At 42.2% G+C, this 20,668-nt stretch overlaps 1 protein-coding gene across 1 annotated transcript in view; it reads left to right on the top strand.

Moving 5' to 3' along the window:
* Positions 1 to 20,668, top strand: part of arhgef49 (Rho guanine nucleotide exchange factor 49) — an 85,875-nt gene that overhangs the window by 4,076 nt on the left and 61,131 nt on the right. The window lies entirely within an intron of this gene.

Genomic DNA, 20,668 nt, shown 5'->3' with positions numbered 1-20,668 from the left:
AACAGGTACCTCATCTGAAGTGGCACTAGGTGCTCTGGCTTCCCATCAACAGACACAGCTAATCCATTCTGTATGAATGCCCAACCGAGCTGGGGGCCACACCGGGAACCAAACCAGTAACTTCCATACTGGTAGGCAACACAGTAGTCCACTGTAATACCCAAGTGCCCTGGAGTTCCCTCAGTTGTCATCAGAGTAAGAGTGGAAGTTTGGTTGCATCACCAGAGGGAGACTGTAAGATCAGGTTAAAAAGACTTGCTTGTAGATCTTGATTTTCTCATCGCACAGCAGTTTCCATTGAAAAATTTGTTTTAAATTACTTAAAATTGGGACATCAGAGCCACCAGGGTGGCATGGTGATGCAGTGGTTGTTCATGCTGCCTTAGATCAACAAGGTCCGGTTGTGTGAGCTCGAGGTAAATGTCATAGGGGTGATGTGAGCGTGTCTCTGAGTGTTAGTGCTGTGATAGAATGGTTTGACTATCCATTCAGGTTTATTCTATACAGTGCTGACTGTAACCCTTAAAAAGAGTAACTCGGTTGGATGTCTGGTTCCCTATTCTGAAAGTCACTCCAATCTGTACACGAGTGTTGAGTTAAATGCCTAAAGTAAGTTCTGTGGTTAAAACTATCTTTAGATATTTTAACGTTCTGTTCTATGGCATAAAATACATCAGCAGATACCAGGCAGCCCTCCATATGGTGAAATGGCTGCATATGGGACCTCCTATTGGGATTGTGCAAATTCAGTCTTCTCCTAGTTGTTTGTGTGAGTGCATGATCATTGATATTTTGATAGCACAGGAAGAGGGTAAGATATTTCAAATGAAAGCAGTCCTTTTCCCCTCACTAGTGCATGCTTTCTCTTCCCCTCCTGCACTCTCTTCTGTTCCCTGTAAGTCTCCGCACGTGCACACACACCATGGCTCTACCCCCTTGTCACTTGCATCATATACTGTGCAGGGGACCACAAAATTTCTCTCTTCTCCCCAAATGAGCTGGTCTATCACTGATTATTTAAAAAAAAATGAGGAAAGAGAGGAGGCAGCTGGTGAGGGAGGTTTTATGAGAGGTGCCCACTCAGACATTGCTGGTGATGAATACACAGGGATGGAGAGACTGGCTGAAAAAATAGCATCAGGGAATGCTATGCTGTGTGTTTATTGCAGGCAGTTTGGTCTATCCATTGGAGGCAACTCTGAATTTTTTAGTGGCTTAACACAGTTTAAGCCCAAAATTTTAAAGCTGCAACCAAATCATGTGGTTGTGCAACCAACTGAGAAAATTGCTAGCACCAGTGCTACCAGTGCAAAAGTTAGCCTAAAGCATTAAAAATGACAGTGGCTAACAAATAGCTAAATGAGACTTCAGAGGATGTCCTGTACATTAAAAGTCAACATCAATTATTTTGTTGACATTTAAGTCATTTATGTGTAGTTTGTTCATAGTCTAACATGAGCTTTGTTTGACTATTTGAATTGGTGCTTCAAAAATCATATATCTTGGGCTGCACGGTGGTGCAGTGGTCAGCACTGTCGCCTCACAGCAAGAAGGTTCCAGGTTCGAGCCCCGGCTCGAGCACGGGATCTTTCTGTGTGGAGTCTGCATGTTCTCCCCGTACCTGCGTGGGTTCTCTCTGGTACTCCAGCTTCTTCCCACAGTCTAAAGACATGCAAATGGTGACTAGGCCAATTAAGACTAATTAATGAATACTCTAAACTTACTGTAGGTGTGGTGGGTGTGAATTGTGTCTGTCTCTATGTGTTGGCCCTGTGATAGACTGGTGACCCGTCCAGGGTGAACCCCACCTCTCGCCCGAAGGCTGCTGGGATAGGTTCCATCCCCCACGACCCTTAACAGGATAAGTGGTAGAGGATGGATGGATGGAGTCGATCTTGCTGAACGATGTGTCAGGCTTGTAAAATTGTATTTGTCAGTTTCTGTATTTGTTTAGTTTCTGCAATAGTTGAAAATTCAGTGTAGAAATCCCATTTGATTTTGGCCAGAGGAGCCAGTGGTAATGCCAACTTTCAGGTTTGCCTACCAAAAGGCCTCATCCCTGCAGCACCGTATCCTGCTTCCCCCAGTTTCATTCAGGGATGCTGAGTGGAATTACAAAACTCAAGGTCTTTTTAGGATGCAAACCTTGTCTTCATTTTGATCGATACACTTTTTATCTTTATCCATGGAAGTCAATTTTTAAGAGGACTGAGGAGACATGTTCAAGTATCTGAGGCCCTGGACAAGCCTTTGCCTCACAGTGAGAATCTTCATTACATCATCAGACTTCAATGAAACATGTTTCACTTCTCAATCTGCATTTTTGACAAACAAGGAAATGAACTGGACTTGGCTTCCAACAGTCAACCAGGCACTCAGCCCTCTCAGCCTTGATGAGAGAATACCACCTATTATACATGCATAGAAAAAGTGAGGACAATTTCAAGTAGGCAATCTCCAATGTCATAGTTTTTGATAACAACAGATTTAACAATTTACTCACTGGAATTTGAGGGATAATCAATGACACAGACAAAAAAAACAGTGATGCTGAGAATGTGTGCTTGGCAGCCAAACAGCATCGCATACTTGAATCCCTGTTGTCCGCTGAGAGCCTCCTTTGTTCTTCTGTCCTGCCTGCGGGATAAACTGTATCTCATCCCCGTGTGTCCTATTAGAACATCAGTCACAGCTGCATGCACAGCTACATGAAGGCAGCATGACTGACGGTGTGTGTAAGTGTCAGTGTGCAGGTCAGCCATCCTCCCCCTTTCCCAAAGAGGACAATCAACAAAGGTTGCTGTTGGTGGATGACAGTCCTTATCCCAATTATAGATGAATACTAATTATCAGTGGAGTAATTTAGAATCAGGCAGCTGTGGCCACAATAAACTAGACTCCCCAACAGGAATGCTGCTGCTGTTGGAAGTCGCTAAATATGCTCTTTTACTCCATCAAAGTAAAGAAGCATGGTCTTCGAGGCAGTGATGTTGTCCAGAGTGAGTAATATCTCCCAGTCGTGCAGTTTGGTTCATGGTCTGTCTTTACTGGGGAAAATATAACCATTGTAAGAGGCAGCCTGGAGAGCAGGAAGGTCAGTTGATAAAATGCTAATATGTTCGCTTAGCATCCACGCTCCATCAGTCTGACAAGGCATGCGGTTGGCACGCACGCACGCACACACACACACACACACACACACACACACACACACACACACACACACACTGTGAATGACAGGGAGATGCCTTCTTCAGAATCAAGCCTCTGAGTTAATATTCTTCATATGACGGGCTGGATATACAGAAAGGCTCAACAGAGCTTTCAGTAAGGTTAATTTACACCAGAACGTTGGACAAGGTCTTATGACTTTTCACACAAATAACATTCCATCTGAATCTATGCAGCTCGTAAGATCTGCAGTTCTTTAAAAGGCAATATTGAAATAAAAATTTATTTTCGTAACTTTATGGCTTCTTTGCCCTTGACCTGTCTGTTGCACAAGCATCCCCCAAAATATCTTCTCAAGCATGTCTTCATTCTTTGGGGTGCAGGTTATTTCTTAACCATTTATGCACATCTACATCAGTCATTTTGCCTTTGGCCATTGATGAAACCACGCTGGTAATTTTAAGGGCTCCCATGTCACACAGAAGGCATGAAGACTATAAAAGATGCAATATTTATATTCAGTAGGACTTGAAGACTGGACGCTATGGTGTGTTATTTTAAATATTGTCAAAGATGTTTTTGTTAAAACATTTTTTAAAAATTTTGTGGACGAGGCATGCTCTGAGTTCAATGTTATTGTATGGTTTTGAGAGAAAAAAACAAATCTGTGGGGACTCAGTGAGAGAAGAATATGTTTCTCGTAGATATGAATATGGCTTTGCTGTGGTGGAGTTTCGTTTCGGAAATTCACACCAGGGGCCTGTACAATGAAGTCTTGGGTCTGGGTTATCATCAGGTTGTGTGGGTTGTCAAACCTAGACAAAAGGAATCAGGGATAAACAATAGTTATTAACTCATTAAAACAACCCAGCAGTGATTTACTGCTTTTTTTTGGGGGGGGGGGGGGGGGCGCAGCGCATGACATGTTCTTCTCTGCTTTCTCTCTTGGTGTGTCCCAAATCGCGTACTTCCATACTACATACTTAAAATTCTTAGTGTACTCAACTCAAAATAGAAAAAAAGTATGGATAGTATGTGAAAACTGAGTATGAAAAAGTACCCGGATGATGTACTGAAATCGGTCAAGATTTTGAGTATGTGACGGTGGACACTCGCGAATGGCGGTGGGCAGCTGTTGTGAGAGTCTGTCAACACATCTTTACATTAAAATTTTTTTTTTATATACATTAAATAAGTTTTACAAGTTTGAAATTCTGTGTGGACACGGGCTTGAAAAAATAAAATGACTTGTCACCAAACTGTTTCGCTAAATAGATCCCACAAATAAACGCTGCACCTTCAGCCAATAGAAGGAGGACATCGCGTTGTCTGCGCCAATTGTGGCTTAACAATGCGCAATGGCCGTTCATTTTGTTGTTTTGCTGCGTCAAATATCAACGAACAAGCGTAGGCAAAAGGTGGCAGTAATTAGCTGATGCTGATGCGGTGCTAGCCAGTCACAAATAGGCGTAGAAGAAGAAGACATGGCATCATCATTTCCGGTGAGTAGACCATGTGGCATCTGCGATTTGGGACAGCACTGCATCCTCGAAAGTTGAGCACTGTGCGATTGAGTACATAGTATGCTTAGTATACCCAATTTGAACATTTTAAGTATGCAGTATGGAAGTGTACGATTTGGGACACACCTTCTGTCTGGTTGTTGCTGCGCGTGTGTGTTTTTGTGTGTGTGTGTTTGTGTGTGCGAGCAGGCAATGTGTGTGGGTTCTAAATCTTAACAAAACCAACAACAGAGGACAATTTAAATGCACTACAATGTAGACAGTGATATGAAATGCCTTTGCATGAATTAGATCATTAACATTTGCCTAATTAGTTCATTTAACAAGGTCTAGACCTGTTCCATAGGACATCTGACCTTATAGGACCTGACCTTATATGTTGTGATGTGGCACTATATGTGAGCTAAGATTAAATAAATTTGACTTTCGGGGGTGCCGTTGGGGGGTGGGGGCATCCCCCCAATGGGACCCTAACTGTATGGCAAACACACACTTCTTCACCTAAACGTTTTGACATGAAGGGAGTGGCTTCAACACGAAATGAACACTCACCAACATGGAAAGGAGAAAAAATCCATAAACCAGGTTAACATCGCTGCTGCTGCCAAACATAGCTGACTGTGAATGTGACAATTAATGGCCTTGTCATATCACTGTTCACCAGTGGGCAAGAAAAGATCTGACAAGAGTCACCTTTGACTGACATTAATGGGCTGGTATAAATCACTATTAGTGTCATTATTTCAGCTGAGGCTGGATCTTTATACACTAATGTGCAGAGTCACAGTCCGGAGGAGTGTTCGCTCTATGTTCCCTGAACTGGCAAAAATAAATAATTACCTTTGCTGAAAATGGATGTCTATCAGGATAGAAATACCCTTTTCACATTGAAAAATGCGTGTCCCGCATTTGCTCGGCATTAGGGAGCATTCAAGCTTCCAGAAGACCCGGGTCTGAACTCCTGCTGTGAGGGCTGCGTTCCTGTGTTTTTCTCTCACGTACGTCATCGCGCTGACAACGTCATCATTACGCATAAATGTGCATCGGAACACTAAGAGGTACGCAAACGATAACATGGATGTCGTCGAGTAGAACGTTGTCGTTTTTGTTGCGTGCATTGCAGTGTTGTCTCTTTTGCAAAGCATACAAACTAGACGCAGATTGGAAAATGTCCGAGCGCTAATGCAGCGAAGGAGGATGGAGTTTTTGGCTCGTCTGGAAGGGAGCCGAAGAAGCTACAGGCGAAGCCTGACAGGTGGCACAGTGACAAAATCAGGTAGCGACAGGAAGGTCGCGTGAAACCTGAGACGACGCGGGTTGCCTTTTTCATCCTGCAGGCGAGCCGAGCCGAGCCGCGCTGAGCCGCTAAACACCCGGGTCGCTTGGCGAGTCGGTCGACGTGGGTCAAAATGCAGAGTCGACCCTTTCAGAGTGCCCAAAAACCCTTGTTGACCCGCGTTTTTTGGTGCAGTGTGAAAGGAGCTAAAGAGGTGGGTTTTTTTTGTCACACACTCCAGAGACCCCCACCACCACCACCTCCACCATACTATTCATACATTAAGGTCAATGGGATCCTGTAGGAACTTTGACAACAGACCAGACGAGATTGGTCAGTGTGGTAAATGGTCTCATTCATATTTTGGGCTTTTCTAAGTCCTCAAAGTGCTTTTGCCTCTTTCAACCTCACACACTGATCAGAAGCAGTTTGATGTTCAGTGTCTTGCTTGGGGACACATGAACACAACCAGAAGGGGAGGTGAGAGTCGAACAAGTGACCCTTCAGTTACTAGAAGACAACCCTACTTACGGACCATGGGCTGTTAGAAGGTGTTGGCCTGCTCCAGAAAAAGGAAGCTCAGCAGTGTAAATTACCAGGGTGAAATGATTCACTGACAAGGGAACCACCTTCATAGCACAGAAACCCTGAAGTGACCTCACTGACCCTCCAGTCCTGCTTTGATGTTGCGTGTGTTTGCAGAAGCCGAGTCCATCCATCTAACCATCCATCCATGCATCCTTCCATCCATCCGTCCATTTTCTGTGTTTGTGCTTGAGCTTGTTCTTGGAGTCTGCACAGTGGCTGGACCAACAATGGCTGGACCAACATGATAACATTGGCTCGGGAAAAAAAAAAGGCTTTTGTGGTTTTGCTGAAATTTTCAGTAAAGGTGACCTGCCATTTTTAGATTGGTACGAAGCAAATTACTGAACTAAAGAATAAAAGCAGTCATGTAGTTGTGCAGGGCATCTATACCATAAAGGGGGGCCACAGAGTCCGTACAGCCCCGTCAGAGCTGCCTTAGCTGATCTTTCACATCATTGCAGAAGTTTTTTGTGAGACAAGGTTTTGTTGCAAATCTTGAAAACGGCCTGTCAGAAACAAAGGAAGTGTAATCTGACAAACGCATACATTGATCTGGGTTATGTTCACACCTACGTCTGTATAAACGTTCTGCGTGATTTTGCAGGTGAATACTTATAATAGTGGCACAATGTGAATGTTTGTTTTTTTTGGGGACGTTTGAATGGTGGCTGTCCCACTGCTGAGCAGCCAGGGATTGCAGAGGAACGCATGCGAAAGAAAAAATTAAGATGAAGACAAATTTTGACTTCAGTTCTCTTTAGACAACAGTGGTTGTGAATGATCTGTTTTATCTGGTTCATTTTAACAGATAAAAACAACTTTACAAATATATGAATGAATGTAAATTACATTAACATAAATAAAAGATATGAATTAAGATTGCAGAAATACATTTTATCAAATAACATGTATTTTAGTACTTTTTCATGACCTTGACTAGTGTCAAGGGTGCCTGATACATTAGGAGCCACAAGCTATCTGCACAACCAAAGAACTCGTGTGCTTACACTTCCTTGCTTCAAACCAGTCCTTAGCTCACTCAAGAGCTCCAGAACTGAATCTTTTGTATTATGCTTTCTGTCATACAGTAATGCTAAATTAAGGCACGAATTAAAGCATTGTCTCCTCCCAGTATTTGCGCTGTCAGGTAAAAAAAAATGACTCATTGCGTATTGATGAAGGAACATGTGCCTAATCATCTGTGTGAAAAACACAATCCTCATTGTAAACCCTTTGTAGATCCATATTTTTTTTATATCAGAATCAGAATCAGAATACTTTATTCATCCCCAAGGGAAATTCTGTAATGTATATCTGTCTGATGTCAATTTTTCACATTTTTACACACACCTTTAGTAAATCAGGTGCTTAAACTTTTATTGTTGAGCCATAGCAAGAATTTCTCTTAGGGAAAGAATACAGTTAATCTCAAGCCTACTTGATTAAGATTGAGTGCATCTTTTTGTTAAGGTCAGTCAGTTTATACAGTAAAAACTGCTATTGATGCACAATAGAGAATATATTTAGGCAAGTAAATCTTTGTGCTGTCACTTAAACATGGCGAGCATCCAAAACAAACCAAAGAAAATGATGTCCCACTCTCTCTGCTGAAAACAAAATGAAATATGAAGCTTCTCTGTTGCTTTCTTGTCCTAAACCTTCCTGCTTCAAATAAACTGCAAAAGTAATGATAGCAATGAATAACTATCTATCTGTCCAGCGATTGTCTATACCGCTAATCTGTAAAGGGTTCCGGTGAGCCTATCCCAGCTGACATTGGGCGAGTTGCGGGGTTCACCCTGGCCGGGTCACCAGTAAGTTGCAGGGCCCTCAGGAGCAATTAGAGGCTCAGTATAGCTCAAGGATACTTGGACATGATCCCCGCGGGAAGTGAGGATCGAACCAGCAACGCTTCAGTTGCTCGATGGCCACTCTACCTCTGAGCCATGCCGCCCCTATAAATAACTAACAAATAAATATCCAGAACAAGTCAAGATTTAATAGCAGCATGAACTACATTTAATTTTAAAAAGCACTCTTTTATCGAATGACAAATTCAGTTTCCGTTTTCATGCTGGTTAACCCCACTGCAATATTTAACTTAATTTTATGATCAAAACAGTATGAATTATATATGAGGCTCAATTATAGCCTTGCCTAGGACTCATCCACAATTGTTGCCTCAACATGAAATGTGAGATGTCTAAGGGGTCTAATAGAGGAGGCATAACTCGTAAATAACCTTTGGTACAAGAAAATGCATGCAAATGTATTTTATGTTTTACATTAACATACGCCACTCAATCAAATGTTAGATAGTGCATATATTCAGATATTGAAATGCTGCTTTCATTCACCTTTGTAAAGGAAATAAACAAATAGATGAACACCACGAAATAAATACACATCATTCAGAACTGAACTTCTCACCCTGTTCAAATTGTTTTTTGAATAGTTTGCTGTACAATATGTCATTTACAGTTTTCATTTTTAATTTCTGAGTTTTCCTTGATGGCTAGCACGGTGGTGCAGTGGTCAGCACTGTCTCCTCCCAGCAAGAAGGTTGTGGGTGGAGTCTTTCTGTGTGGAGTCTCCATGTTCTCCCTGTTCCTGCGTGGGTTCTCTCTGGTACTCCAGCTTCCTCCACAGTCCAAAGACATCAAGAGGGGACCAGGTTAATCCAGACTCTAAATTGACCGTAGGCGTGGCTGTGAGTGTGAATGGTTGTCTGTCTCTATGTGTTGGCCCTGCCATGGACTGGTGACCTGTCCAGGGTGAAACCGCCTCTCGCCCGAAGGCAGCTGGGATAGGCTCCACCCCCTCCCCCCCATAACCCTTAACAGGATAAGAGGTAGAAAATGAATGGCTGGATGGATGGATTTCATTTACAGGGGTAACCTTTTATATGGACTTTATCCGATAATATTAATCAGATTTGCCGCATCACACATAGTGTATCATTTGCATACAGGAATGCAAAACTTGCTTTTGTACTTAACATGTTATGTTATAAATAAAAGGAAGGTTAAGGTGCATCTAGTATTTTCCTTTGATATTGATTTTATTCAGCAAAAATCCCAATGCCAGTCTGTCTCAGGTGGTTTCAGTGCCACCTGAAGGTGAAGTGACTATGAGGGGGATTTCTAGCAAATCACACAAAAGATGTAGTGTGTTGCTCTATTCAGCGCACCTCAGCAAAGTGCAGCAGCCTTCTGTCAGTGCTGTCATTTGAAAAGAAGCTGAACCTTGCCGGCAGCCTACAGCAGGTAAAAGCTCCAATGTGTGACCTATCATCCTGAGAAAACACGAAGCCTCATACATGACTCCAGCTGTGCTTGCTACTTTTTTCCTTTCCCTCTAACAAGCATTTTTTTCCCCCTGCTCTCATTTTGTACACCTTTTTCCCTCCACTTTACACGCTCTAATGTCCCTGAATACTCTCTCTCGCTTCACTTCCTCCAGAAGAAGAAATTGAGGGTTGCTAGGATGAAGGAGTTTTATAGGTCGACCTGTAAGGTAGGCTCCCCATGGGCTCCTTCAACCAAAATTGTGGATTTCGTCATCATCTGCGATATTCTTAGTGGTTCCCCTAACAGATGAGACTTCCCTGTATACGCAGGCCCTGTGTTGACACCATGGTCCTCTGTTTCCAGGAGACCTCCATTGAAATGAACATTAATAAAACCAAAGCCTAATGCAGGGGGCACTGGGCACCTGACCCCAGATCTCTCTGAATCACTTAGGTCAGAAGGCGAGGTGGTGTAACAGGTCAAGACCTGGGTACTGAGATTGACCCCCACCTGTCCTTGACCTGTGGACTCACAGCTATGTATTCACTGGATGTATGATGAGACTGGAAGCATCCTCTGAGCCCTTTTCTTTGCAGATATAAATTTCATCCCTAGCACCACACTTAATGGAGGAGAAAGGATATCTGCTCACATCATCTTCTGCTGGTCCCCTATAGAGTGGTGCAGGAATGATGCATAAAACCCAGATATCAGTTACCGTTGTTAAATCTCCAGAGACCTCATCAACTCTGTGCTTAAATGTCTGAAATAAGGTCTGCGGTTCACATCATAGATGTTAAACCTAACATTTTTACAGATTTTAACATTTTGTTCGATGGCATGAAATACAGTATGTCCGTAAATACTTCACTCATGTATTTAGGAAGCTTTTATGTCTTGTAAATGGAGGTAAGAGGGACAAAAGTAATGTCTACTGATAAATGTATCTGATTTACCGAAGACAGGTCATGGGAGCTTGCGTCTCTGTTTTCAAAATCTGTTTCGAAGAAACCTTCAAAAAGCAACTCTCCCAGCGGCTTGCCCAAAAGTAATGACACATTAGTCTGTTTCATAATATAAAATAAGACTGTTCCGCCTACAGGGTTTTTTGCCAGTATTTTTCTTAAAAAAGAACAACAACAAAAAATGAACCACACCATCCAGTAAGCGAATATTCTTTCAGATTTCTAGCCATCCAGTGAAGGCGCTGACTTTTTACCCACAAAATCTATACTCCTCAGAGGAGATTTCTGTGTGTTTGTGTTTGTTTGTGTGATGTGAGAGGAAGCCAGATGCAGAATGTTAATGAGCCTGAAAGCCTCAGTGCTGCTCAACCTGAAAGCCTGAAGACAGCTTCTGCTTGTGTGTTTGTGGGTGCATGTGAGTTTGTGTCCACAATCTTCCAGGTCAGAGCACATTTTTACCAGGAGGGAGGATTATCCTGAATGCAGCTGAATCGGCATTCCTGCGCTCACTAAAGGTTGGTTAGTTGATCAGCAGCGTCTGCAGGGACACTGTCTGGCTCATGAGGCTGAAGACCTTGCTTTGACTCTCAAATGTGCGTGCCTGAAGCCATTTAGTTGGAGAAGTATTTGTACTCCCGCTATCTCGCTACCCCATAATGCTCAGAAAAATACAGACAACAGAGGATCATGTCTTTCCTCCTGTCATTGTTTCTTGTGAATTTTCCAGCAGGTCTCATTCAAAGGCAATTGGACCTACTTTAGAGTCTTGGTTTTACACTATTTTATAATCTTGGAGTCTGAATACAGTGTAGAAACATCGTAGATAAAGGCGGAGTTGGGAAGTAATGTCACATTGTGACTAGCTTAACTGGATTTTTTTTTAGTAGGGGGGTGGAAGCATAGCTGTTTTCTGAATACATCTTGCTTTTCTGTAGCAAAACGGTTTTATTGATCCATTAGCATGGTCGTGCCAACACAAGCTAAATTCCTCCAGACCTTGACCTTTGCACACCAAAGAGTATACACTGTAGAAGTATAAGATGCTTTGGGGCATCTCTAGTGGAGATGTGTGTGTGTGTGTGTGTGTGTGTGTGTGTGTGTGTGTGTGTGTGTGTGTGTGTGTGTGTCTGCCTTGCCCAGAATTTGATTAACTGTCAGAGTTTCACTGTTTGTCTTTCTGAACAAGGTGAACCAAAATTAAAAACTTTATTACTCATACCTGTGAGATCCCTGCAATTGCTCTCGCTTAACAATAAATATTTTTTTAAAATCTTGATTTTATGCCTTGTTGTACTTTTTTGTAAAAAAAAACAAAAAGTGATTCCATTCAATTGAGACATATTTCTGTGTGTTTACTGTTAATATTATTAATAAACAACATTGCTTTCCCCTTCACTTTCAACCATATTTAATATCTCTAGCATCTTTTTCACTGATGGCTGTACCTTTTTTTCCCAGAGATAACCCAAGGTCTCCCTTAATGGCTTTTCCACATGTCATTAGTCAAAGGGAACTGACCTTGGTAGCTTCCAGCTCTTCCCTTGGACAGTGGATTATGTCACTGTCATTCAGGACAACTGAAGCCCTTTTTTCAGCCTTTTGGAGGCAGGGATGCCACTCTGCTGCCACGCCTCTGTGTTTGTGTAAAAGGACGCAAAGAGGAAACGGGGCAGACAATTCAGAATCAGACTAACTAGGGGTAGGTGTGGTCCTGTGACCCCGGGCTCTCGGTTTGTCACGACCTGGCTGAGACTACACAGACATAACCATTGTGCCAGGGAGATGGACTGTCGATGTGCACTTGTGAGAGAAGTGAGGGGACGCAGATTGACAGCCAGATCTTAAATGTCCCCTCAAAAACTCGCCAGGTGCATTGGAGTAAGAACCCCTGCCCACCAGTAACCTGCAAAACATCAAAGATTAACAGGACAACACAGCAACTGGCCCTGCGTAATCAGGATGGCAGTCACACTGTGTAAACAAAGCTTCATAACGGCAGGTTCCTTTTTGATACAGCAGGATCTCAAAGTGTAAATGCTGCTTAAAATTGAAGCAGACATGGGCCCTAATGCAGAGTACGGCATCCAACACTTCTCATCTATTACCTGTATCTTTCCAAAGCACACTGCTTACTGAGATTCAGAGAAACTACGCAGTGTGAATTATTCTACATTAAATAAGACCGCCATTGGCCTTCCCTACTGATGTGTAAATGTTGGGGTTTGTGGTACGCCCAGGCTTCCCTGAGTTTTGATAGCTGATATTTTTATTTCAGCCTCCCACGCAGCACACTGTTTTCATGAGAAGATGCCGCCCGGGAATAGATGAATAACATTACTCTCGTCCGTGTTTCTGAGGCTCATTTTCCCTTGAAGGTGATTCAGCCAATGATGCTGCTGTTTTTTTGCTTTACTTTCAGAGATTCAGAAAATTCAGTCCTGGGCACCATCTGCAGAGGCATCGATGTGTCAGTAACTGTGTGTTTACTGTATCCACTGAGGAGATAAATTTAGGTTGAATATTAAGCGCGTTCATTTCGCAGATGAATGAAACTCTTTTTTTCTGTCATGCAATTTACCCTGGCAATTTCCTGCTTGGGCGATACTTTCTCGGATACTCACTGGTACCTCTCGACACTATTATGTGCTCGGCATTATCGGATGTGGCTAAGAAAGTTCTCACAGACGCAAAAATTCTCATCCCTGTGGCGATATTTCAGCCAGTTAAGCTTCAATTTGTGGTGGAAATCATGATATTAGCCAACTGCTGCATAACCCTGTGCAGTGAACACAGGCTGATGAGAGAGGCAGGGATGAGGAACAGGATATGTAGCTTTGAGAGGGACACTGTGGAGACTGATTGATCAACAGGACCATTTGGCTTCATGGTGTCCCATCAGGGGGGCATGGCACTCATCCCTCTGCACGTGAAGCCAGCACAAAGCCCAGGAGGGAGAATTTTGTACACTCATACTGTGCCCACGCACAAATGCAATGTAGGCCACTGTGTTTTCTTTACGTAACAACTGACATGTAAATACTAATGGAGTCCCACTGTCGCTTCCCTTCACCTACAAGACCTTTGAGAGCAGATGGAAAATTAAATAATGAATGAGGTTAATGGGCTTCAATGGCTGTGTGTGGTCCAGTTTCCCATTTATATTTCCTTTTCACGGTCCAATCAGTGCAAATAGACATACATACAATTCATCTTGGTTGTTGCTGAGCAGCTCAGCATCACATAAGGCTGCATGAATTTAGCCTACCAAGCGTAAGGATGTGTGAATCATGGAGTGCAGAGAGGTTAAAGCCCAGTAAAACTCTCAAGCACATTTGTGTCTGTACATGTATTCAAAAGAAACATGAAGTCAGGATAGGACTTGGTGTTTATTTCTGAATGTGTAAAGGCCTTCTGCATGTTAGAGCATAAAAACTGGCTGCCCCTTGTTCGTTCCCTGATAATGAATGTGAATAAATAATTTAGTCATGTGAACCTTCAGACTGTCCAAATGTTATCAGACCAAATTTGTAACTTGGTATTGAAATGAGTCTTTTTTTCAAGGTTGATGTGAAATACCGCCATCAATCCTTTATCAGACCTTTCTATCACAATGTAAATCTATGGGGCAAGAGTATCTCCTCGTGATGGATGGGATTCCAAAAGGAGTCATCAATTTTTTGTTACGGGAAGAGAAAAGCAGGGATTCTGGAATAAAACACAAATATTGATATTCTGGTAATATATCCTTTAAGCATTCCATTAAACATGAAATCGTTCCAACCTTTTTAATCACTGTCAATTAAATATTTTGGGGGCTCAGGAATCGTCACTTTTATCCAAGTATTTAACAGAATGGTTTAAAAAGATGGATGATTAAAAAAAACAAAAACCTGAGGAGCAGCCTAAGGTAGCTAAGCGTCAGCTCTGGAATGTGAGCTGGGCAAACCTACTGTATACACACATTCATGACTCTTCAATGAACCAGCAGTTTTTGCTGAGGAATGTGGGCCGCGTCCCCCGCTGCTTGGCCAGCTCTTCAGCACCCTGGGTCGAAGTATGTTCGTCTGCACACAGCTACCCTACTGTAAAACAAAAATGGCTTTCGACAACATGGTCTAGCATACGTGATTAGTTGGCATTCACCTGACTTCTGCGTGTGATGGACGATTGATTTTCATAAAATCTCAATGGACCTCAAAAAACAACTGAAATATACACACATTTAAGAAATTAGCTCGTCAGATCAAGTAGTACAAAAAAGTTTAAATACAACAATTTTATAACTGATTAACTTTAATTAGTATTCGTTATTAACTGTAACTGGGTGGTTTCAATGGCAAAAACATGCTAATTCCAGTTGTAAAGTCAGTAATTAGTTGCTTTTGTAAATGTTGGGTATTGAAAAATTGTGATCATAATTGTGAAAATAATCAAAAAATTGACACATCAGCTGTTAGAATAATCACCAGTGTAGAGTTCAAATGCAATATAAGAAGCATATGTAGAGCTTACTCTAACTGTGTTAACCCAAGTTGTCAAAGCACAAAGAGCCAGTGCCTGGTGTGTATAAATAGTTCAGTGTATCAGACTTGCAACCACTCTCCTGTATGTGTGTCACTGTGTCCCTTTGTCCATTGTGCCCTCCATCAACCACCACCCAGTCAACAATGACTCTATCAATTGTCTGGTTTCAAAGGATTGTGTTCCCTACAGTGCCCCCATGGTTGCCAAGTAATCAAGCTCTACATAAACATGGCATTTTTCTCAGCAACCTGTATTAAAGCACCTCCCCTCCCCCCATAAGAAAATATCTCCATCAAGGCAAGGGGTCAACAACAATGCATCACTCCTTGCCAGGACTGCAAACAGAAACAATCTTTACACAGCTGCAAGCGCAACACTATGAAAAGGAAAGTTCACATCATCTTAGTCTCACCTTGCTACCTCCAGTACCTCCACTGTGATGTTCCAGAGCAGGACTGAGATCTGGCTCAACCTAATATCATTCTATTATAGTAGGAAAACACAGAGGCCTAAGATGCAGTGATGGCGCCATCACAAAATAACATAGGGAAGAAACCATGATAGGTAAGGCATGGTATGCTGATGCCTTCAAATGTAATTGTGCGTGCTGTGTTCATGACAAGAGATCATGACTGCACCCCTCTTAGTCATGGTATTCCCTACAATGTAAGACACATTTTCCAGAAAGTTTTAAAAGACTTTTGATGTGTGTGATAATGCTTTCAGAGATGGTGGAGCCCATGGACTTGACATTAACTTAATGTTCTAAGTAATTTTCTAGAACATTTTGATTACAAATATTTACATATTAATTTCATCTTCAATTGGACTAATGACATTTTCATTGGTAGCACCCTAACCCCACTGGCTTCTAGATGCTAAGCATTAGCCAAGTTAACAAATATAACTGCAAAATATGTGTGAGTACAACCTGTGCCTGTGTGGGTTCTCTCCAGGTACTTCAGACATGCAAGAGGGGACGAGGTTAATCGGATACTCTAAATTGGCCGTAGGCGTGGCTGTGAGAGCAAATAGTTGTCTGTCTATTTGTGTTGGCCCTGCGATGGGTGGGTGACCCGTGTACCCTGCCTCTTGCCCAAAGGCTGCTGGGATAGGCTCCAGCCCCCCCCGCAATAACAGGATAAGTGGTAGAAAATGGATTGATGGATGGATGGGTGCACGTTGAATCTACGAATAAGAATGTCCCTGTTCGACAGCAAATGTTTTTAGAGGTATACTTCACCCAAAACGTTTTCAAGCTTTCAATAATTCACAAATCGTGAATCTACAAAGATGTTTTTCCCTTCTGTATTACTTCTTTGGACCTGCAGAATGCAGAAAGAGCCAACCATGTATACATCGCTTGATGTGAAGAAGGCTAACATAATCTCCAGCAACAAAACAACAGCAGAATAGCTCAAAATGTTCATTTACAAACTCTCAGATAAAGAAGATGTGGATTATACCAGACTATGGGTTCAAGAGCTTGCAAACTGATGTTTTTGGACAGTTTTGCTGTTGTTAGCCATCAGTCTCCATCTGCCTCAAGCTAGATATACATGGCTGTCTTTCTACATTCTGGAGTCCAAAAGAAGAGATAGAGGAGAGAAAAAATATATGTGGAAACTCAAAATACCTGAGAATTTGAAAGGCAAAAATTTTTTTCCGGGAGTCAAGTATCACCTTGAAATATCTGTTGTATGCCTTGTTTGCCTTATATCACGATCCAAATCTTTGTCAAAACTTTTCAATGTGCAGGCGGTGCCTAGCTTTCTAGCTTGGATGTTGTGTCATGTAGCTGAAGACACTGAAAACAGCAGAAGCTGAAAAGGAACATATATGTGAACTCTGTCTATACACACTTTATTACACTTCTTCTGTGTCTGTAATGTTGATGTTATGTGAGTCTGATGTGTTTCCTGCAGAGTTTGGTGCTCCAGCGCTGCTTTGGTAGGGTGCTCTCCAGCTTCCAGGATTACTTACTCAACTCTAAAAGCTGGCTCACCCTCCTTCATCTCCTTCAGCAGCTCCTCCCCTGAGTCATAGAAGCTGTGCAAAATTTAGCAGGCCTCAAAAAGTAATGATGTGGCAAGTTTGTGCCCCGCAAATATCTTCCTGACTCTCCCTCTGGATGTGTCTCACTCCATCTCCCTCCATTCTCTGTAAAAAGGCTTGTGGATGCCTCACCCAAGGCAGAGCAGGATCTATGAATTATTGAGCCAATGGTGGAGCCCTCATAAATTATCAAAGTGTGTCACCAGGCGGAGCAGGACAGCTCAGTGGACTCATCTCATCTTGACCCTTGGTGTCAGTATCAACTAGACCTCTGTATGGACCTGCCAGGCCTAATCTGGACACTAATCGACAAACCCGCCAACATTATACACCCTGAAGCAAATACATCTCCCTGTAGGCTTAATGGAAACAACATAGCTGTGCTTTCACACCAGAAATGACATAGTTTTCACAAGGTTGAGGCTAAGCAAAGCAGGTTTGCATCAGGAATCCATGGCATGTAAAGCGCCATGAACAACATGCAAAGTGAAGAGGATTTTTCAGTGGCACCATTACATTTTGTCTCATGATAACTATTTTTCCTTAAGATTTTGCAGTTTGTGCACAAATGATCAAATTTTCCAGCATATTTAGTGTAAATAAGTAGAGGCAATGACCCCCCAAAAAGCTGGAGCTTTGTCTTTATACTGAATTTAATGTAAAATGAGCATTGTAAAGTCATATCCCTGTTGTTCTGACTGCTGATGGAGTTTTTGGCAGTCAAACGTACCACTTGTACATTTTTAACTCCTCTCTGCCAGACTACTACTGAACAGTCAGCACATCTAATGATCAAAGTTTTATTCACTTGAACTTTGGTCACTGATTCTGGCTGAGCAATCTGTGACACAGCACTAGAAAGGATCATCAGCCCTTTCTTGATGGTCTCAAACAGCACATTCATAACCTTAATAATGCCTGCAGTCATTGTGCCTACATGTATACTGATTACAGCTTCACATTGGACATTATTGAATGTGAAAGATAAGCACATACTTTAAATTCATGTCCCTCATCCTAAACGCAAAGAGCCAGGTTCATCTGCTGATGATTGTCCTCCTGTGGCAGATGTATTGATTGTTCCATGTGAGATGCTGATAATAGCTTCACCAACACCCGATAGCCTCCCATTCTCTCTATTTGTCACTTGCTCCTCCTCTCATAGAGGATTAGAATCAATGAGCAAGTGAAGAAGGGACTGTTTTTTTTAGTTTTGCCATGTGTGTTTGTAGCAAATGGAAGAGGGGGTTGGCTTGGGTGTGATTAGTGTCATAAGATGGTCTGGGAATAATGTGCATATGGCTCATTTCACACTGCAAATGCTACACGGGCATATTGTCCTCTTGGCATATTGCTTTTTCACTGTTTGACAGTAATCATGTGTTTGTACCCTCAAACAGTGACACACACACACACACACACACACACACACACACACACACACACACACACATACACACACAGGCTACCCATTGTGAGTGACTCTTATTTCCACAGGGTTGTGTGATGGCCCCTGGAACCTTCTTCCACATAACACATAGCACAAATACTGCAGCAGAGGCCTCATAGCCTAGCCTCAGCATCACTCTGTAGGACACTTGAACGTCTCTGATGGAGCAGATGCTGTCATTAGAATTGGAACACCCTGCTGTGTAAAAATGTGCAAATTAATAAGGAGGAAGTGATTTTATTGAGCTAAACTTCATATTAAATCCTCTTGGGTGACATGTGAAAGCAGCACTGTCTGGCAATGTGTGTATGCATTCATTTTCACAGCTCATTATCAGTGTAGAAATCGCATTGATCGATCTGATGATTGATGGATCATTTTCCCTCTTTTTTAATGCGATTCCACGCCATTGCATAATGCTGCCCTTCACAGTCAGTGATGCTCCCATCTTCTCTATGTGTAAATACTGGTGGCGCAGAGTAACACTCCAGTTAAAATCAATAAAGATTTTCATACACAGCCACTCGTTTAATTCATGCTCATCCCGTTGATTCAAAATTCTCTCAGAATAATCTTATCTGGTTGAGTCTAAAAGTACAAGAGTGAATATAAAGTATAATTCATAGTATTTGCCCGTGTTCACTTCTTCTGTTGGACTGAAAAGACTCGGGACCTGTTGCTGGTCCTCTGAAGGGGCACAGCGGTAATGAAAACCACATGACACAGGAAATCACTCCTCCATGGGCTGTCGTGTTTCAGAAGCATCTCTGGCCATATCTTGGAATTCATTTCATTCGTATCATCCAGCACAAACATTCCGGCCTCGAGGATGGGCAGATTAGAATTTGGTGACCTCACAAAACATGATTTTGCCCAGGGAGAGGTCAGGAAGGAATTTATATGCTGATTTTAACAGAATTTCACATCAATGTCAAACAGGATAAAATCCCAGCGATGACATTTCATATGTTGAGTGGTTGGTGATGGCATGCGATGCTTCTTTTCTTTCGAGTTGAACCACTATGATGTGAATGTTTTTTCTATCAGATTTTCTAAGAATATAACCAGTGTCCGTATCTTGCGGCGTATCTGTTTTTCAGTCCCCCTGCATTTCTGTGCATTCCCTCTGAGAGGTTTCACTGGGACAAAGGGGAGGCTCCAGAGACTCCAGAGTTTCATCTGGCATATTAACTCTTATAATATACAGAAGGTTTCCAGAATTTGTGATGAAATGAAATGACAATTGTGGATCATGGCAATGCAAAACTTTGCAAGAGAATGGAAAAGATCTGCAAGTAAACAAAACTTACTATGAGGGAATGCAAAACAAATGGCAGTTGAAGGCAGAAGATATGGAGAGGGAAGTCTTGTTCGACCCTTGACCCTTTAGTGGCCAGACTTGTTCAGATTCAAGACAGCTGCTTTGAAAAACGTGAGGTCTTCCATGAATTATATCAGCATTTCAGTCAGCATAACCATGCGACTTGATTAAAATATTTATAACTAGAGGACACTCAAGAAGGCTGAATTCAATGGTTCCTTCTTGGCCCAAGCTTCACCCCTCCATCAATTGTAGAGAAAATCAGCCCCGTAGTTTTTGTGTAATCCTGTTGAAAGACAGACAAACATTACCTCTTTGGTGGAGGTGATCATACGTAGCAATACCATCGTATACCTGCTCTTGTTTCTAGGTTATTGAGAAGTGCGTCTCGCTCTCTGTAATTTCCTATCAACAAAGGTTTTGGTCAAAACCGAAATGTTGGCATTTCCAGTGAGTCATTGCTGAAGTATGCTCAGTAATCCTCTTTTTTTCCCTTTCTCTGAAG

The sequence above is a fragment of the Aulostomus chinensis genome, chromosome 12, assembly GCF_037954235.1.
Source record: "Aulostomus chinensis isolate RoL2024-O1b breed Wild chromosome 12, RoL_Achi_v1.0, whole genome shotgun sequence".
NCBI lineage: Eukaryota > Metazoa > Chordata > Actinopteri > Syngnathiformes > Aulostomidae > Aulostomus > Aulostomus chinensis.
The sequence above is the reverse complement of the archived record's forward strand: the minus strand, read 5'-3'. Positions and strand labels throughout refer to the sequence as shown.